The 21,227-nt window shown below is 36.7% G+C and overlaps 1 long non-coding RNA gene across 1 annotated transcript in view; it reads left to right on the forward strand.

The window, feature by feature from the left end:
* The window catches only part of LOC126934888 (uncharacterized), a 100,911-nt gene that overhangs the window by 23,172 nt on the left and 56,512 nt on the right, over nucleotides 1–21,227 (forward strand). Inside the window, exon 4 of the long non-coding RNA XR_007719136.1 lies at nucleotides 7,323–7,421. This is a non-coding gene — a long non-coding RNA (uncharacterized LOC126934888). The remainder of the gene's footprint in view (nucleotides 1–7,322; nucleotides 7,422–21,227) is intronic.

Below are 21,227 nucleotides of genomic sequence, written 5' to 3' on the forward strand. Positions count from 1 at the left end.
GCTAGAAGAAAGGGAGGGAAGGAAGAATTAGAGGAATACAGAGGATTATTAGGGCAGTGAGACGATTCTGTATGATTCACAGGTGGATACCTGTTTTTATGCAACTGTCAGAATCCATTTAATGTAAAGCACCAAGAGAGACCCTTAATATGAACAATAGACTTTGAGTGATAATGATGTCTCAATGTAGGTCCATCAGTTGTAATGAATATACCAGTCTAGTGCAGGATGTTGATAACGAAGGAGGAGGCTATGTATGTGTGGGGCCAGAGGATATACGGGAACCCTGAATTTTCTGTTAAATTTTTCAGTGATCTTAAAACCGCTCTTTAAAAAAGTCTATTTTTTATAATCCTGGATAGTAAAATAAAAATGTTAAATTTTTAAAAAAATCTTTTTATTTTAATTTGCTATATTAGAGGCCCAGTTATTGGTAGAAAAGTATAAATTTCGATTTTTTCTGAGAAAGACCAAAAATATTGTTCTTCTTTCCAAGTTAAGGAATGCTTTGTGCTTTTTTTTTCTCAAAAAGAGTTTCTGAAATTTCTGTTGATTATTATTTTACTCTGGTTTTGATGAGCAACTGGCCTCTTGTTGATGTGTTTTTAAGTATTATTTTGACAAAAAATGAGGGAAGTGTAATCAGTCTTCATAACGAGGAACGATGTGGGTGAGAAGCAAAAAAGTGGAGAGAACAGAAAAAAAGATCTCCGAGAAAGATTTGGGGCTGAGTTAGAATGATAAAGTTTTCTGTATAAAGCACTAACTGCAAGAAGCAGTAAAATCAAAGCCCTCTCCAGCCATCTATTCAGTTGGTAAACCAGGGGAAGCTGACTGTGCCCAGAGCTCTCACACAATTTTAAGTCTCTGGGAGTGGACTTGATGCCTGGCTCATGCCACATATCCTTAACCCGTAACTATCTGCCAACCTTTGAGAGACTACAATATCCCTTAGTATCCTCATGGCAAGTGTAACGTTAAAAGCATCCATGAACAGGGTCTGGTGTGGTGGCTCACACCTGTAATCCCAGCACTTTGGGAGGCCGAGGCGGGCAGATCACTTGAGGTCAGGAGTTCGAGACCAACCTGGCCAACATGGTGAAACCCTTTCTCTACTAAGAATATAAAAATTAGTCAGATATGCTCCCTTGAACCCAGGAGGTGGAGGATGCAATGCCACTGGACTTCAGTCTGAAGGTATCCATGAACAATAAGCGACAGGCCCCATGCCTGTGGATGGGAACTTACCTGAGAATGCTGGCATGAAAAGAAATCATAAGCGAAGAAATAGCACAGGACATAGATGAGAGTTCACCCAACATAACCAGCTTTGTATTGAGCAGAGCCTAACTCCAAAAACTAGTGATGCAAACACGGGTAAGAAACTGTACTCTGGAAAAGCAGCACTGGCGTGAATTAGAATTCCAGCTGGAAAACTTATTAATTGATATCTTTATTCATTCATTCAAAAAAGCATTTTTGATGTTCCAGACACTGGATTATACGATGTTGAGTTAATATTAATAATCTTCCTAATTCACACTTTCATTATGTATAAGTAGGTATTGATAATGTCTACTTGAATATATTTTAAAGATCTGAGATAGTATGTTGTCAATATCTGAAAAATCTACAGCACTATGAACAAAATGGTTAGTAAATAATACCCAAAATAATGCAGTGAGCCACGTTAGGAGGGAGAGTTTATTCATCTAAAAAAATGCTCTGTGTTAGTCTACAGGCTAGAAATTGCAAGATTCTTTGGAAGTATCATAATCATAATTCACATTTAACCTTTTATCCCCTACCTCTTACAATATACATACAAACCACATTTTTTCCTGTCTCAGAAACTGGTACTCCTTTATGCAGTTACCTGGAATTGAAGAACCTGACTACATTTTGAAACGCAGGGTTTAGCAAAACTTCTTTTAATTTCATGTGAGAGTAAGATGCAGTCAGATGTTTGTTTTATTTATACTGAAGACTAACACATTCCATATTACAAATGCCAGAGTGGAAAACTGAAGTCCCCATTCTAGGCTATTGGGAAACCCAAAAAAAAAGTGAAATTAAAGAGTAAGACTTGCCTGCTACTAAACTGCAGAACATTTCTTGTACTGGGGATGAATGATTCAATTCCATTCCAATGCAGAATGATGTGAGAATGAAACTGATAGGAGAGCAAATGGAAACAGCTGTGTTTTACTGCAACACAGACAGTCGGCACATTTTGCTGCTGATTTATAATGAAAATGGAAATTGTAAGTGACAGGCTGAGGGTAGTTTATAAAGCAAACATTTGGAAGCCTTAGAGGTGCTACTGCTTTATGAAAGGCAACCATCTGACCGACCTTTTCCATTCTGTGTGGTTGCTGAATTCCCTTACTGAGATGAAAGTACATTTTTACCTCAAAAAAAAAAAAAAAAAAAAAAAAAAGTGCTCTGGGACTAGAGTACAGCAAAGTCTCATAGAACCCAGCAAAGTCTCATAGAACCCAGAGTGCATGTGATGGCTGTCTACATTTTTATCTAAAACCAGTTATTAATCAGAACCTCCCTGGTTTAGAGGCCTTTGGCGCTGCGCCCTCGGACAACAGGGTTTTTATGGTCTACATCACAAGAAGTCTAAAAATAGGCCGTGCAAGCCTGGTGCCATGGCTCAAAAATCTGGACAGTGATCCAAGATCTTTCTGTTTTTTTCTTCCTCCTGTCTGGATTTCATATTTTCTCTTTTGCTGCTGCACCTCCAAGCATGGTGTCCCAGTCACGATATCTAGATGAAGATGACTGGGAAGAAAGGGTTGAATTTGAGTTGAATCAGCAGTCAAATGGGGCCCAAATGACTATCAGTAAAGGTAACAATATTTTCTGCATTTCAGAGGTAGTTTCCATAATATATGCAAGTAACTTTGCTGCATAAATATGTTTATTTTCTGACAACACACCTATATTTCAGCCTTGGAACAAAGTATTTTCTATTTGCCATGGCCCTCTGATTCCTAAGGACAGAAGCAATTCGGTTCAAAGGTTGGTGAAAATACAACCTTGCACTGTAATTGCCAACCATTTTCTCTAACTAATTTCTCTAATTCATTCTTGCAGCTGAATTTGGATGCATTCTTCCAGATTTCCTTTATATTACTTTATATGATTTGTCTTATAGAGACCTGTTTATTGTTTCCCACCATTTCAAAACACATAAGAAGCTTTTCTGACACAAATACGCATGTGTGTGTGCACGCACACACACACACACCCCCCTGCACACAGACACTCTCTAGATCTGGGTGATATTACCTATTTAAATACTAACACAATTTAATTCATCTTATGACACAGTAAGAAAGATGATGTTCTAACATACCATTTATTTTTTCTTTTGGACTTGTGAAAAATATCTATTACTTTGGCCTTAGGTTAATTTAAGCCCAGACCATTGCCAGTGTTTACAATGGGTTTTCCTTTAATGTGTGAAAGCCAATTGGCAAAATAATGTAGTGAGCCAAGTTGGGAGGGAGAGTTTATTCATCTAAAAAAAATGCTCTGTGTCAGGCTACAGGCTAGACATTGCAAGAAGCTAAGAATGAGTATGTCAAATTCTCAAGAAGGAAGCTGACAGAAACAGAAATAATTGCAACATAGGGTAACAATAGGCTACCTCAACATTATGAACAAGATCTGATGGAAAAACAGAAGATGTATTGAAAAGATATATTAGGCCGGGTGCGGTGGCTCACGCCTGTAATCCCAGCACTTTGGGAGGCCGAGGCGGGTGGATCACAAGGTCAGGAGATCGAGATCATCCTGGCTAACACAGTGATACCCTGACTCTACTAAAAAAAAAATAGAAAAATTAGCCAGGCGTGGTGGCGGGCGCCTGTAGTCCCAGCTACTCGGGAGGCTGAATCAGGAGAATGGCATGAACCCAGGAGGCAGAGCTTGCAGTGAGCAGAGATCCGGCCACTGCACTCCAGCCTGGGCCACAGAACCAGACTGCGTCTCAAAAAAAAAAAAAAGAAAGAAAGAAGAAAAGAAAAGATACATTAAGTATGCCTGGGAGAAAAAAAAGATAATTTATAACAGAGTTATATGGGCTAAGGCCCAGGGAGACAGGAAGTGTTTGGATATTTTTTACCCAGGAAAAAATAAGTAAATCAAAATAACAATAAAACAAACAATGATAATAATATAAAAGATTGGGAATAAATGACAAAAACAATGGGGAAATATATTGAAATTTCTTTTTAATTATTTTCCTGTTGGTGAGGATGAAAAATGGGGGGATCGCATAACCCAACTTTTGAAATTTTGAATGCCATCTTTCAAAGCAATGTGGAAGGCAGCCTCACCCAGAGATGGCTAGCTCTAGGGAATTTCCTTTTACAAAAACTTTTCGCAAGAGGCCTTCCTATTGTGTTGGAAAAGTTACTGACTTTTGGTTTCAAATGCACCTGGTTTACAATCGTTCTTTGACAACCCAGTAGCTCAGTAACATAGGCAAATTTCATAAACTCTGTATTAGTTATCTATTGCTGCATGACAAATACAGAAAAAAAAATACACAGAAACAACAACAAAAAATTTAATGGATAAAAATACTTATTACCTTTTCTGTCTGTCATAAATTTGAGAGTGGCATAACAAGGAGGTTTTCACTCACGTCCCTCATAAGGCTTCATATAAAATGCAGTCAAGATGGCAGGAGGTCTCAGTCTCTGTTGGCCAGAAGTCTCCATCCTTTGCCATATGTTTCTATCCGTAAGGTTGCTTGAGCGTCCTCATGATATGGCTGTTGGCCTCCCCAAAGTGAGTGATCCTAAAGAGAACAAGGAAGTAGCCACAATTTCTGTTATAACCTGGTCTTGGAAGTGGCATGACATCTCTTCCACCATATTCTGTTTATTACAAGAGAGTAACTATGTCCACCTCAAATTAAAGGGAAGGAAAATTAAATTTCAACTGTGGAAGGAAGGAGTATCACTAAATTTGCGGGCATACTTTAAAACCACCACACTCTCTAAGCTTGTTATGTCCTTGTTTGTAAAATGGAAATGGAAATATGCACGTAAAAGAGATGATGTAATTATTCTTAAGTCTGAGAGTCAGCTGTAAAAAAAAAAAAAAGAAAAGAAAACCTCAACTCTTCCCTCCCCTACCCAACCTTTCTTCCCCATCTTACTCCTTTTCTTCCTTCCTCATATTCTCCTTGTTATGGTTGTCACTACTGTCATAATCATCATAATTATTGCATTGTGGCCTTTTTCCAAAGACATATTATGTGACTTAGTAAATTTGGAAATGGAAGGTGGGAGAACTTTCTCTGATTCATGCTGACCATAGATGATTTACTGAATACTTTTATGGTCAAAGCAGTCTTTCAAGTGCCATAAATAAATATCTATTCATATCGTCCTCACAATATATGACTAGGCAACCTCACTCTTTTTGTTTAAGATAAAGTAACATAATGGAACTATTTCATGACTGGCTTCAAATGATCCTCTGTGAAATGATGAAAGCAGAGTTTAAACTGAGACCATCCAATGTCAAAGCCATGGTCTTGTCCATGATGCTATGCTGCCACAGGTTCCTCAATCTATATGCATTTTGGAAAATTGTAGAAACCAAATGGGAGAAACATGATATAGAAAAACATAACTTCAGAACATTTTATGAACTTTTTTTAAAATTTATAAACAAGAAGAGATGATAGAGCTAAAATAAACAAACAAAAAATTTAAATGGGAAAACCACAGTTATCAGGGCTTGCACATAGTCTTTATTGATTTGAAGATACATTGTTCTGCAAAGGAAGCTTTTATAAAACTTTTATTCTCATGTAATTTTAACATAGCCCCTTGTAGCTAGAAATCTAATTCTATAAAAGTGGTTACTGAAAGAAAATAATATTCAAACTTTAGTTTTCAATCTACTGTCTACAATAGCTGCTGTATGCATGAAACAAAAAAATTGGCCATTTATATTACTTTATCTCTGACTCTTTAGAATGGAATTATTTCATCAATACCTTTTTGCTAAGGAATATAGACATCCCTACATTTTGAATTTTTATTGTAAGTATGTACAGTTTTACTTGTAAAGTGAATTTTTACCTCCACAATATTTGAGTAAATTATGAGGATTCAAAGCAAAAGGGTGAAACTGTCAATGAGAGGAGAAAGATTTCAAATAACTTTATTATGTCTCACAAATCTAGGGAGATAGTGTTATATCATAAATTTAATATTATTTTTAGGGAGGTAGAGGAACTAATTTTCAGTGAAAGGACTGTTCCTAACTAGTTGTGAGAGTTTGGAAGACTCATTTAAACTTGATGGACCACCACCAGCTCCACTTTAGAGCAAATGAACTGTAACTTTCCGATAGCATTATTCACTGTAAAAAGACTTTCTGTGGATTATTGGATTTACAACATGAATAATTAGTGATTTTAGCAAATAAGGTGTACTAATAAGTAAAAAGGACAGTATCAGCACTGTACATCATTTAGCAGGTTGTATCTTGTAGCTGTGCAATGTGTTTGTGTGTGTGTGTGTTTCAGCTTTGTTAGGTTCTCCAGGTAATTTTGTAGATCCAATCTGATTTAGCTTTTGTTAAAGTTTCCTCTTCAACAAACGGAAGTCTGTTTATTCAAAATACTCACTCAGGATAGCACTAAGATTTCTAAAGCCTTTACATTAAAAAAATGCAGGTAGTATAGGACTGATAAAACCGGGGCCGGTGAAACCCCTTCTCTACAAAAATTAGCCGGGCGTGATGGCGGATGCCTGTAGTCCCAGCTACTCGGGAGGCTGAGGCAGGAGAATGGTGTGAACCCGGGAAGTGGAGCTTGCAGTGAAACTAGATCGCTCCGCTACACTCCAGTCCTGGTGACAGAGAGAGACTCTGTCTCAAAAAAATAAAAACAAATAAAAATAATAAAAGACTGATAAAACGTGGCCAAAAAACACCTAATTGATTAGAAAGTTATGCAGTCTTTTCACATGTGACATAAGGACACACCTATCTTTTCACAGTTTTTTTTAGTTTGTCTATTTTTTTGCATAAATGTTAAGAAATTAACACCCCCATTGTATTTCTTATTGAACTAGTCTAATATTACACCCATAGTGAATAGATTAGGTTGATGAGAGCAACTGTAGCAAACCAGTATCTATTTCTTTCTCATTTTAAATTTACTGATTCAGTCAACTGCACTGTATGATTTAGAAAGGAAAAATACCTTATGATAGATCTGAGAATGCTTAACAACCATCACTGCAATTCTGAAAATGCTTTTACTGTCTGTTTCATTCCAGCTTCTGCCAAAAATACCTATGGATCATGTTTAATACACTGTGGTATGTGCTTAAACCTTGACACAATGGGGAAAACACTGCAACTTAATATTGAATGAGGTAGTATTGGATTCTTTGTGTCTATTGCAATATACTTTTCTACCAATGCATGTCTCGTAAGTTTTATTTCATTTCATTGGCATTTAACAAAAACGAGTTTTGATTTCTTACCCCTTTCAGGTACACCTGCATTTTTATCTCTCTGTTCTTCTTGCAGGTGTTGCAAAATATTCACTCAAAAGAATTGAGACTTTCTTAGGAAGCAATGGGAAATTTTAAAAAGGGTAATAACAGCTGAGATTAGATGTATCCTCAAACACAACAAAACACAATTGTTTGCTTTATTAACAAGCCCTACTTCTCAACATATTTAGGTGTTACATTTTCTATAGAAAAAGAAAGTTTGGAGTTTAAAAGCTTCACTGTTTTATGCAAATTATGGTATTAAGAAGGTGATATTTTTGATGTAGGGTTATTTCCTTGACCTCTTCACAGGACTCGTGACAGGAGTGCCCTGTTTACTCAGCCCACCCTGCTCAACCCCTCGGGGGAGGGAGCACACCAGTGAGGGAGGGAGAGGGAGCGATCAAGTGCAAGAAACGGCAGGTAGCCTGGCAGGAGCAAACTCACGTTGACTCAGATCTGCAGGGCTCCACCCCATGCAGGAGGGACCATGCATGAACTGGCCAGCTACTTCAGCACTGACAGGAGCAAACTCCATGCAGGACCCGCCCGCGGCATCCAGTTGTGGTGCCTGTGACCTCAAGGCCCAACAGGGCATGTTATAATACTCTATTGGCTCCACCATCCACAGATAGGAGTGTGTTATCAGCTTAGTGGGCCCCTTGCCTCATCACAGGGGGTGGTTGACCTCTCCCAGCAGGCAAAGGGCCAATGTGACAGCCTTTTAGGATACCTGCACTTGGTGCCTCCTGAATTCTTGTCCAGTGCCCAAGAGGAATGAGGTCACATGGATGAATTGAAGGATAGCGAATGTGGAGAGTTTTACTGCTTGATGGAAGAGGCTGTCAGTGGAGAGGGGAGCTGGAAAGAGGACAGGAAGTGCAGGTCGCTCTCCCTGGAAGTCAAGCTGCCTCTCTCTCTCTCTCTCCTGAAGTCAAGTTGTTTCATCCAGCTGCTGTCTATGAAGTCAAATTCGCCCCTTCTCGACATCCGGCCCTTCTTCCCAACCTTCAGCAGCTCCTCCTCTCTGCCAGCTATGTCTGGGGTCTTTAGAGGTTCAGGTTAGGGGCGTGGTAGGCCAAAGGTAGTTTTGGAAAAGGCAACATTGGATTGGCAAGAAGACATTATTTAGAAAGAACCTATCAGGAGAGGGCAGGCACACGGGGATAGAAGTTCTCAGTTTCGGCCGCGGGTTTCAGGCTTTTTGGCTTGAAGGTAGGGCTTCACCAGGAACCTGCTTCTGTCTGCCTAGAGTCTCTCTACCTCCTGTCTCTATTGTTATTATGATACACATATGATAGTTACTACTAATTTAGATTATCATTAGATCTACCTGAATGTCCTAGTAGAATATCTCCTTGTTCATTCATGTGTTTGTTTACTTACCAGCTCTTAAGTGGATACTATATGCTAGGCACTACACAGGATCCTGGATATAGATAATAAGCAATAAAGAAAAATATTATTCTTATTCTCCTTGGTCTTACTCTCTTATTATTTAAACAAATACTATCTAATAATTGCAGAAATATATATGTACAGGTTGTAAAAATTCTGTGAAGGAAAAGTAATCAGTTTCATAGGAGTATTTAACGATGGAGCCTGAACATGGCATCACAAAGTTTACCAAAGGAAAATAAAGAATAGCAAAGAAAGAAATGGATGTTAGACAGAGGAATAGGAGGAATACATTCTATGTACAAACATCCTGTAGACTTGTATTTTCAAAAGCCCTCTGGAAGGGTCTAGGCAGGTTTGAGAGAAAGAGATAACTAACATGGTGTTTAAGACTTAAGGAAAAGACTACCTAAGATGCAATTTAAGAAGATAGTAGGAAGCAAATCATGTAGGAATTCATAGACCATAGTAAGGATCTTGTGCTTATCCTATAAGGAAGGAAGAATATTGAGAAGTTTTAAACAGAGAGTCTGTACTGATTTATACGTGTATGTGTTTGTATGAGTCCATAATATTTGCCTTTTGCAAAGGACATTTCTGTTTCAGGAGCAAGAATGTATTTTTTCCTTATAACTTCATGAATAATGATTATTTCTGTTTCTGTTTACATTTTGAAACCAGTATAATTGCTTTTATATTGGAAAAATTATTGAAAGTGAGATATCATACTGTTTTAAAAATATGAAAATATAATGATATGAATCTATGTATAATAACCTTCAAAAAAAAAAGCACCAGGTTCAGATAATTTCATAGGTAAATTTTACCAAACATTTAAAAAATATAATACCAATTTTCTACAATATTTTCTAGAGCATAGAAGCAGAGGAAATCCTTTCTAAATCATTAAAGTTAGCATTTCCCTAATACCAAAAAAAAGGCAAAACATTAAAAGAAATGAAAAGTATAGACCAATATCTCTCATGAAGATAGAGGGAAACATCTTCAAAATATTCATAAATTGAATCCAACAAGGTTTAAAAATCATTATACTGTGTGACCAGGTGGGATTTATTCTAGATATGCAAGTCTTCTTCATTATTTAAAAAATAATGTAATCTATCACACCAACAGACTCAAGAAGAAAAATCATTTATATGTATATGCAGAAGAAAACATTTAACAAGGTTCAACACATGTTTATGACAAAAATGCTCAGTAAAATAGGAATAAGGGGGAACTTCCTCAAATTTATTTAAAAAATCTACAAAAAAGCCCATGCTACCATAATACTTAATGGTGAGAAAATAGATGAAATTCCCCCAAGATTGGGAGCAAGGTGGAATTGATCCTTCTCACCACTCCTAGTCAACATTGTACTAGAAATCCTAGTTAAAACAATAAAATAAGGAAAGGAAAGGAAAGAAAAGGTGTACATACAGAAAAGAAGAAATAAAACTGTCTTGTTTTGTCTATATAAAATATTCAAAGGAATATATATTTTCATATATGTTTATATATGAATAAATAATGTGTTTATATAAGTGAATATACATTTATATATATTCAAAGAATATATATTCATATGTTTATATGTTTATATATGTTCATATGTGTTTATTTGTTTATATATGAATAAACATGTTGTATATGTATGTGTATATACACATAAATACACATATGTGTATATACACATACACACACACAGCCATGTGTCACATAATGACATTTAGGTCAACGATGGCCTGCCTATATGACAGTGGTCCCATAAGTTTATAATGAAGCTGCCCTAAATAGATGTTCCATTTTTTTATCTTTTATGCCATGTTTTCACTGTACCTTCTCTATGTTTAGTCATGTTTAGGTACACAAACACTTACCAGTGTATTATAATTGCCTACATTATTCAGCATAGTAACAAGCTGTACAGGTTTGTAGCCTAGAAGGCCATAATAAGGCAGGAAATCAAAGAAAAATAAAATTAAAAAGAAAGAGAAATAAATTTTCCTGTATTAGGCTGACTTGTCCCAGAGGCAGCAACAGACACAGCCCAGGCCCAGGAAAAGTCTTGATAATATTATCTAATGTGCTCTGGAGACTCCCCTAGGACTCCCTCAACATAGGGAGAAGAAAAACAAATTTTCCTTTGTTTTATGGAATGAGTTTATAGATTCTCGTTCTCTGTAACTAGTGGCTTCAAATATTATGTTTTATCTAAGAAAGATAACGAAGGTCATGAGAAGCCTGAGTGGGGACCTGAACTACAGCTGCCTGGGCACCATAGTGAAAGTTGTAGGATAAACCCATGCCCAAATCTAGATAATGAACATCTGGGTTGCTTGGCAACAGTCATGTGCAATCCTGCCTTTTGTCCGGCCTCTGCATCCCTGCTTTCATGTCACTGTAAGCTTGTTTCAAGCTAGCCCACCCACTTTTGTGAAGTGTGCATAAAAGTCAGATGCTGTCTTTATTCTGGGCCCAGTTTTATGGACATTTAAGTCAGCTGGGCCTAAGTGCACTCAATAAAGATTCTCTTGCTTCAACCCGAGGTATCTCTCATCCTCCTGAATCCTGCTACATTTCTATATAGCCTAGGTGTGTAGTATATACTATGATGTTCACATAACAAACAAAATCACCTAACAACATGTTTCTCCGAATGTATCTACATCTTTAGATAACTCTTGAGTATATGACTATATATATGTATACACACACACATATGTACTCCTAAAATTAATAAGCAATAATTGCAAGATTGCAAGATATATGGTTTAATATACAAAAGTCAATTACTTTCCTATATGACAGCAACGGACAATTGAAATTTGAAATTAAAGGAAAAATACATTCTGTTTACCTTAACACTCTCAAAAACGAAATACTTAAAAATATAACAAAATATGTATAAGATCTATATGAGAAAAACTATAACTCTGATGAAAGAAATCAAATAACTAATTCAATTAAGAGATAGTTCATATTTATGGATAGGAAGACAATATTCTTAAAATATCATTTTTTCTCAACTTGATCTATACATTCATATTGCTTAAATAAAAAAATGCGGCAAATTACTTTGTAGGTATCAACAAATGGATTTTAAAGTTTATGTGAAAAAGCAGAAGATCCAGGATAGTCAACACAATATTGAAAAATCAGAACAAGGTCACAAGACTGATACTATTCAATTTCAAGAGTTACGTAAAGCTACAGTAAAAATTCCAGTGTGATATCGGTGTAACAATGGGCAAATAAATCAATAGAACAAAATAGCCTAGAAGTAGCCCACACAAATATAATCAATTGATCTTTGAAAAAGGAGCAAAAGCAGTACAATACAGCAAAGATGTTCTTCTCAACAAATGGTGCTGGAACAAATGAACGTTCACAGGCAAAGGAAGTGAATCTATACCTGACCTTACACATTTTACAAAAATTTACTCAAGATAGAACACAGATCTAAGTGCCAAACACAAAAAGATAAAACTTCTAGAAGATAACATAGGAGAAAATCGGACTGAACTTTGGTTGGACAGTGAGTGTTTAGATATATCAAGAATGTAAGCCCTGGAAAACAAATTGCTAAGTTGAACTTCATTATAATTAGAGATGTGTTGTCTGTGAGAGTCACAATTAAGAGAGGACTAGCAAGCGACATAAAATTTTTGCAAAACACATGTCTGATAAAGGACTGGTATTCAGAATATAAAAAAGTACTCTTAAAATTCAATGGTAAGAAAACAACCCAATTAAAAGTGAGCCAAACAGCTAACGCAGGAAGCTGAAGTGGGAGGATCTCTTGAGCCTGGGCGTTCGAAGCTGCAGTAAACTGTGATCAAGCCACTGCACTCTGTCCTGGGCAATTGAGCGAGACTATCTAAAAAAAAAGAAAAAGAAAAAGCGAGGAGACTGAAGACCTTAAGAGACACTTTACTAATGAAAAAATGAAAATACTGATGGCAAATAAGTATATGCAAATATGTTTAATATCATACATTATTGGGGGAAGCAGCCCCCAATGTTTCAGCGTAGGTTCTTTCTATTTCCCTAAGTGTTGTCCGGTCTGAGAAATAAAGAGAAAGAGTACAAATAGATAAATTTTATAGCTGGGCCTCTGGGGGTGTCATCACATATTGGTAGGACCATGATAGCGACCCTGAGCTACAAAACCAGCAAGTTTTTATTAGGGATTTTAAAAGGAGAGAGGGTGTATGAACAGGGAGTAAGTCACAAAGATCACATGCTTCAAAGGGCAATAAAGATCACAAGGCAAGGCAAATTTAGAATTACTGTTGAGGGTCTACGTCCCACTGTGCACACATTGTCTTGATAAACATCTTAACAGGAAACAGGGTTCGAGAGCAGAGAACCGGTCTGACTAGAATTTAGCAGGCTGAATTTCCCAATCCTAGTAGGCCTGAGGGTACTTCAGGAAACCAGGGTGTATTTCAGTCTTTATCTAACCGCATAAGACAGACACGCTCAGAGTGGCCGTGTATAGACCTACCCCCAGGAATGAATTCCTTTGCTAGGGTTTCAATTATTATTGTTCCTTTCTGGGAAAAGAATTCAGCGATATTTCTCCTACTCACACATCTGTTTATCCTCCCTGCAAGAAGAAAAATATGGCTCTAGTCTGCCTGACCCCACAGGCAGTCAGACCTTATGGTTATCTTCCCTTGTTCCCTGAAAATTGCTGTTATTCTGTTCTTTTTCAGGGTGCACTGATTTCATATTGTTCAAATACATGTTTTAACATCCATTTGTACAATAGTGGTCCTGAGGTGATGTACATTTTCAGCTTATGAATATAACGTGATTAAGAGATTAAAGTAAAGACAGGCATAAGAAATTATAAGAGTATTGACTGGGGAAGTGATAAATGTCCATGAAATCTTTACAATTTATGATCAGAGATTGGAGTAAAGTCTGGCATAAGAAATTATATAAGTATTGACTGGGGAAGTGATAAATGTCCATGAAATTTTCACAATTTATGATCAGAGATTGGAGTAAAGACAGACATAAGAAATTATAAAAGTATTAATTTTGGGAACTGATAAATGTCCATGAAATCTTCACAATTTATGTTCTGCCTCGGCTCTAGCTGGTCCCTCCATTCAGGGTTCCTGACTTCCCGCAACAATATATCATTAAAAATTTTCAAATAAGAACAGCAATGAGAGATCATTACACCCTTGTTATAATTGCTGAAATTCAACACTGACAATACTTATTTATTGCTGGTAGAAATGCTGAATGGCTCAGTCACATTGGAAGACAGTTTGTCAATTTCTTACAAAACCGAACATATTTTTTCTAAGTAAATGATCCAATAATAACATTGCTTGATATTTACCCAGAGGAAATGAAAACTTACATCTACACAAAATCCTGTGCACGAAAGTTAATAGCAGTTATATTCATAATTGCCCAAAAATGGAATCAACTGAGATATTCTTTAATAGGTCATGGAAAAATGAATATTGTCATTCATTCTTCCCCTACAGAGCAAAAATTGTAAAAAATCACATTGATTTTAAGAGACTGGCAAATATCTTAAATCCCATCTGCATAATTAAACAAACCAATATGCATGGTGTTCTAGAAGATGAAACAGTCAAACTTGAAATAAAAATTGGTTATGGTGAATACTGCTTTCTTTAAAACATATATACAATTTATATAAAATGTCAGATAAGAGTAAAAATGTTTTATTGTGTAAATGGTGTAAATGAGTTATATAACATCCTTCTTCATCCTTCATTTCCTAAAAAGATAATAATGCCTACTTCTCAGTCACTTAATGAGTAAAAGGGAAATAATGTATATAAAATGTATTTGATAAGTTTTGTTTTCTTTTACAGCTCCTATGTATGTTGAAACACACATGCACACATACACACAGGAATCTGAGCTTCTAGTTACAGTTTTCCAAGTCAAACTAGGGAAAAAGTGCAGCCTTTCTCAGGAGTGGAGATAAATTAGCTAAATGCTAATTGGTTTGTAGCTAGACCGAAAACCCTCAATCTGCTGTATACTTAGGTTGTATAATAGACACTCTCAAAGTGTAAAACATCTCACAGTTCCAGACTCTGTAAATGTCCTGACGTTCTTTTATTCACAGGGGTGAGCACTGAGAATGTTTGGAAGAAAGAGGCAAAGCTCTACACCAGGAGTGGTCAAACACTTTCATTTCCTGGGAATAGTATAAAAGATTCTGCAATCTAGATAAGCCACTTTTCATAGATTGAATCCTCTCTAAAGGGCATGTGAACTGTTGATAGCCATCGACTCCACAAACCAGTTGATTTTCTCAATTCCAAATGCCTTGTGTGTCTAATATCCACTTTCATTTTCCACTCCTAGTGGAAATCATGTTGATATTGTTCTGCTGTCAGTTGAAATGTGCAAATGGAAACTTAGGAGGAAATTTGTTCTGACACTACAAACAGTAGATAATTTTAGTCTGTTTATTCTGATGAGGAAACTGATGTGTCTCTTTTGTTATTTCCTTCTCTCTGTTGTTATTACTGTCATCTAATTTTGAAAGCACAGTGTGAAAAATAATAGTGGTAGTGGTTGTTGGAATGTTTTATGGGAGAAGTCAGTTTATGTTTTCCTTTGCTTTATTAATAAAAAATATTTTACATATTTATGTGGTACATATGAGTACTTGTTACATGCGTAGCATGTGTAATGATCAAGTTCATGTTTTTTTTTTTTTTTTTAAGACGGAGTCTCACTCTGTCACCCAAGCCTTAGTTCAGTGGTGCGATCTTGGCTCACTGCAACCTCCGCCCTGCCCAGGTTCAAGATATTCTCCTGTCTCAGCCTCCCAAGTAGCTGGGATTACAGGCGCCTGCCACCGCGCCCGGCTACTTTTTTTTTTTTTTTTTTTTTTGAGACTGAGTCTCACTCTGTCGTCCAGGCTGGAGTGCAGTGGTGAGATCTCGGCTCACTGCAACTTCTGCCTCCTGGGTTCAAGTGATTCCCCTGCTTCAGCCTCCCAAGTAGCTGGGATTACATGTGCATGCAACCACACCTAACTAATTTTTGTACTTTTATTAGAGACGGGCTTTCACCATGTTGGCCAGGATGGTCTCGATCTCTTGACCACATGATCTGCCCACCTTGGCCTCCCAAAGTGCTGGGATTACAGGCATGAGCCACCGCGTCCGGCCAAGTTTATGTTTTAAGTAGCCTATAGCCACTGGGCCTGAAGAAAGCTTGATGGTGTTGTAAGTTACCATCTATCCCTTGTCTTCTGGGGTGGCAAACAGCAGCCATTAGGTTACACATCCAACACTGAATCCCACATAGTCGGATGGAAACATCACAGGTGCTTCACTTCAGGATGAAAACGCCACACTCTTTGCAAGATAATTCTTTTATTCAATATTCAAAAAAAGAAAATTCTTATTTGCAGCTACCTCCAGCTAGGGAATGAGTTTAGTACAGGTATAATCTAACCATGTGGAGTTTACATTCTAGATGCAAAAATAAATGGCAAGTGAATAAACTATTGATATAGAGTTTACGTATCTTACATGATCACTTATAGCAATGTTATAACAATATTATAAAGAAGAAAACAAAGTGCTGGGATAGAGAAAGTTAATGGTATGAGGTATGCGAGGTTTATTTTAGGAAGGGTCTCAGCAAAGTTCTGTTAAACGTGACATTTAGGCTAAAACATTATTAAATAAAACAAGCAAGCAAGTAGAGGAGGAGGCGAATCTTTCAAACAGAAGTAACATCAGGTCAACAATCTCTGAGCTGCAAACAGCTTAGTATGCTTCAAACTCTAAAAATATAGGATGAACAAGGTGACAGTCTATGAGTAAAGGTGGAAGTTATGCAACACAGAGGTGAATAAACAGCGAGTCATATAATAAAGAGCTGACTTATTGAAGATTTACGAATGAAGTTCCAGACTTACTTTTATGCACTGGCTGACCATTGAAATATTTAAACAGGAAGCAACAGACTTAACCTTTAGATTTTAAAGGAATTAATTCTTACTACTAAATTATAAATGGATGACAATGGGTGATGGCTGAGTGTATTCAAGAGTGAGAAAATGCTGGCCTGGGTAATGATAGAACAGTGTGGAATGGATGTGGAGAGCAGAACCCATTCAAGACCTGATTTGGAAATGGAACTGATAAAATGTGTTGAAGGATGGGATGTAGAAATGAGGAAAAGCATGCAGTTGACATTGACATCTAGATTTCGGGTATGAGTATTCGGAATGTAGTGGCTTCATTTTCTATGGTAGGAACACTTAAAGCAGAGGCAGTGGAAATCAAAGTCATTTTATAGTTAAATTCAGTTTGAGATATCTCAGAATCAACTAAAATAGCCAAGTACTGATGCATATTTTTGTTATTCAGGTGTAAGTTCATAGAGTAACATCAGTGAAAAAATTTATTTATCTCAAGAATGAAAGAGATTCCCTTGTGAAGAAGGAGAAAAAGCAGAAGAAAGCACATGATGGTATTCTCAGCAAATCAATGTTCAGTGCTTGAAAGCAGTTTAAATCCTATGCCTTTTTGATTTATCCAGGTACATATGACAAAGAATTGTGTGTGTGTGTGGAGACTCTCTCCATATATAGACTCTTTAATTGAGCTGTTTGTCTTTTATTGCTGTTGAAATACTATAGTCGACATTCTAAGTTTAAAACCATATTTCTTTGAGGGAAAAAAAAAAAACCTTCGTAGTTTAGGAAATCTCGGAGCTTTCCAGATTTTTCTATTCAACACTTGCATTTTCACTGAATAACTGCACAAAGTTTAATTTCTTTTGGCTAGTGGAGGCAAAAATTGAAATTTTAAAAGCTAGGCCACAGAGGAAGAGAGTTTATGGGTTTTTTTTTTTCTCCAGCAAAATATGCACAAGCCTAATTTTGCTTTGCAATTTCTATTTGCTTCTGCCAAAGTCACACTTCTCAGGAATAATACTGTATATAAATCCCTTTATAATGCTGGTGCTTGAGGTAAGGATGTTCCAGCCAGATAAGTAGAAGAAGCCAGTCTTTTTAGGAGATCAATGTGTTATAACAGATTTTGACTGAATATGGTAGTTGTGTTTGGGGAAAAAATAGAATCAGGGTGTTTTCACAGATAAAAAGAACTTTACTCTCCATCCAGTCTCAATTTTACAGAAAACGAAATTGAAGTTCTCAAAGGTTAAGTTGATTTCTCAAGTCACATAGCTCATTAGTGGCAAATGTGGAACTTGAACTCAAATTTTCAGATTGGGGCCACTGTATCATACAACCTAATTTGACCCAGCACACACAAGTATCTGATGACTAGCTATTGCATCAATGAGTTCCTACTGAGTCTGTTCGGCTTTTGGCAAAATAACTGCTTAATTGGAGCTGTAATACTTTCTATAAAGTAAAATATATCTTAAAGTCTACAGGAGGTCTCTTCAGAGTTTAAGACTATAGGATCATCTTAGGGGAAGAGGCAAATCCAAATGCAGTTTTACTTTCTTCAACTACACTAGAGGTCATTCTTCCTAGGTGTTGAGCAACTTCTTCTTTGACACTATAAGTCTGAGGTTAAGAATATCAGGGTTTAGAGAAGCAAAAAATCAATCATCTCCACCTCACACATAACCCTAAGTTTTTTAAAATTGCAGATGTTAGGAGTAACTTTGGATAAAATTAAAGTACATAAATTCAGATGTGCAAGGATTACATTTTCTCTATAATTGATTGTATTTATTTTTTAAATTCCTTTAAAGTTTTATTTATGTTTTATTCTTATAGATTTAGAGGTATAAGTGCAGTTTTGTTACATGGGTATAATGCATAGTGTTCAAGTCTGGGCTTTTAGTATACCCATCATCCAAACAGTAAACATTAAATATACATTCTTCCCAGCACCACATCGCACTTATTCCAAAATTGACCACATAGTTGGAAGTAAAGCACTCCTCAGCAAAGAACAGAAATCACAACAAATTGTCTCTCAGACCACAGTGCAATCAAATCAGAAATCAGGATTAAGAAACACTCAAAACCACACAACTACACGGAAACTGAACAACCTGCTCCTGAAGGACTACTGGGTAAATAATGAAATGAAGGCAGAAATAAAGATGTTCTTTGAAACCAATGACAACAAAGACACAAGGTACCAGAATCTCTGGGACACATTAATAGCAGCTGTGTAGAGGGAAATTTATAGTGCTGGATGCTCACAAGAGACAGCAGGGAAGATCTAAAATGGACACCCTAACATCATAATTAAAAGAACTAGAGAAGGAAGAGCAAACAAATTCAAAAGCTAGCAGAAGGCAAGAAATAGCTAACATTAGAGCAGAACTGAAGGAGATAGAGACACAAAAAACTCTTTAAAAGATCAATGAATCTAGGAACTGGTTTTTTTGAAATGAAATAGACTGCTAGCAAGACTAATAAAGAAGAAAAGAGAGAAGAATCAAATAGACTCAATAAAAAATGATAAAGGGAATATCACGACCGATCCCAGAGAAATACAAACTACCATCAGAGAATACTGTAAATACCTCTATGCAAATAAACTAGAAAATCTAGAAGAAATGGATAAATTCCTGGACACATACACCCTCCCAAGACTAAACTAGGAAGAAGTTGAATCCCTGAGTAGACCAATAACAGGCTCTGAAATTGACAATAATTAATAGCCTACCAACCAAAAAAAGTCCAGGACCAGATGGATTCACAGCTGAATTCGACCAGAGCTACAAAGAGGAGCTGGTACCATTCCTTCTGAAACTATTCCAATCAATAGAAAAAGAGGGAATCCTCCCTAATTCGTTTTATGAGGCCAACATCATCCTGATACCAAAGCCTGGCAGAGACACAACAAAAAAAGAGAATTTTAGACCAATATCCCTGATAAACATCGATGTGAAAATCCTCAATAAAATACTGGCAAACTGAATCCAACAGCACATCAAAAAGCTTATCCATCAAGATCAAGTTGGCTTCATCCCTGGGATGCAAGCCTAGTTCAAAAACGCAAATCAATAAATGTAACCCATCACATAAACAGAATTCAAGAAAAAAAACCATATGATTATCTCAATAGATGCAGAAAAGACCTTTGACAAAATTCAACAGTGCTTCATGCTAAAAACTCTCAATAAACTAGGTATTGATGGACCATATCCCAAAATAATAAGAGCTATTTATGACAGACCCACAGCCAATATCACACTGAATGGGCAAAAACTGGAAGCATTAACTTTGAAAACTGGCACAAGACAGGTATGCTCTTTCTCACCACTCCTATTCAACATTGTGTTGCAAGTTCTGGCCAGGACAATCAGGCAGGAGAAAGAAATAAAGGGTATTCAATTAGGAAAAGAGGAAGTCAAATTGTCCCTGTTTGCCCATGACATGATTGTATATTTAGAAAACCCCATCATCTCAGCCCCAAATCTCCTTAAGCTGATAAGCAAATTAAGCAAAGTCTCAGGATACAAAATCAATGTGCAAAAATCACAATCATTCCTATACACCAATAACAGACAAACAGAGAGCCAGATCATGAGCGAACTCCCATTCACAATTGCTACAAAGAGAATAAAATACCTAGGAATTCAACTTACAAGGGATGTCGAGGACCTCTTCAAGGAGAACTACAAACCACTGCTCAATGAAAAAAAAGAGGACACAAACAAATGGGAGAACATTTCATGCTCATAGATAGGAAGAAGCAATATCATGAAAATGGCCATACTGTCCGAGGTAATTTATAGATTCAATGCCATCCCCATCAAGCTACCAATGACTTTCTTCCCAGAATTGGAAAAAACTACTTTAAAGTTCATATGGAACCAAAAAAGAGCCTTCATTTCCAAGGCAATCCTAAGCCAAAAGAACAAAGCTGGAGGTATCATGCTACCTGACACCTGACTTCAAACTATACTACAAGGCTACAGTAACCAAAAGAGCAGGGCACTGGTACCAAAACAGAGTTATAGATCAATGGAACAGAACAGAGGTCTCAGAAATAACACCACACATCTACAACCATCTGATCTTTGACAAACCTGACAAAAACAAGAAATGGGGAAAGGATTCCCTATTTAATAAATGGTGCTGGGAAAACTGGCTAGCCCTATGCAGAAAGCTGAAACTGTATCCCTTCCTTACACCTTCTACAAAAATTAACTCAAGATGGATTAAAGACTTAATTGTTAGACCTAAAACCATAAAAACCCTAGAAGAAAACCTAGGCAATACTATTCAGGACATAGGCATGGGTAAGGACTTCA

This window comes from Macaca thibetana, chromosome 14 (assembly GCF_024542745.1).
Source record: "Macaca thibetana thibetana isolate TM-01 chromosome 14, ASM2454274v1, whole genome shotgun sequence".
NCBI lineage: Eukaryota > Metazoa > Chordata > Mammalia > Primates > Cercopithecidae > Macaca > Macaca thibetana.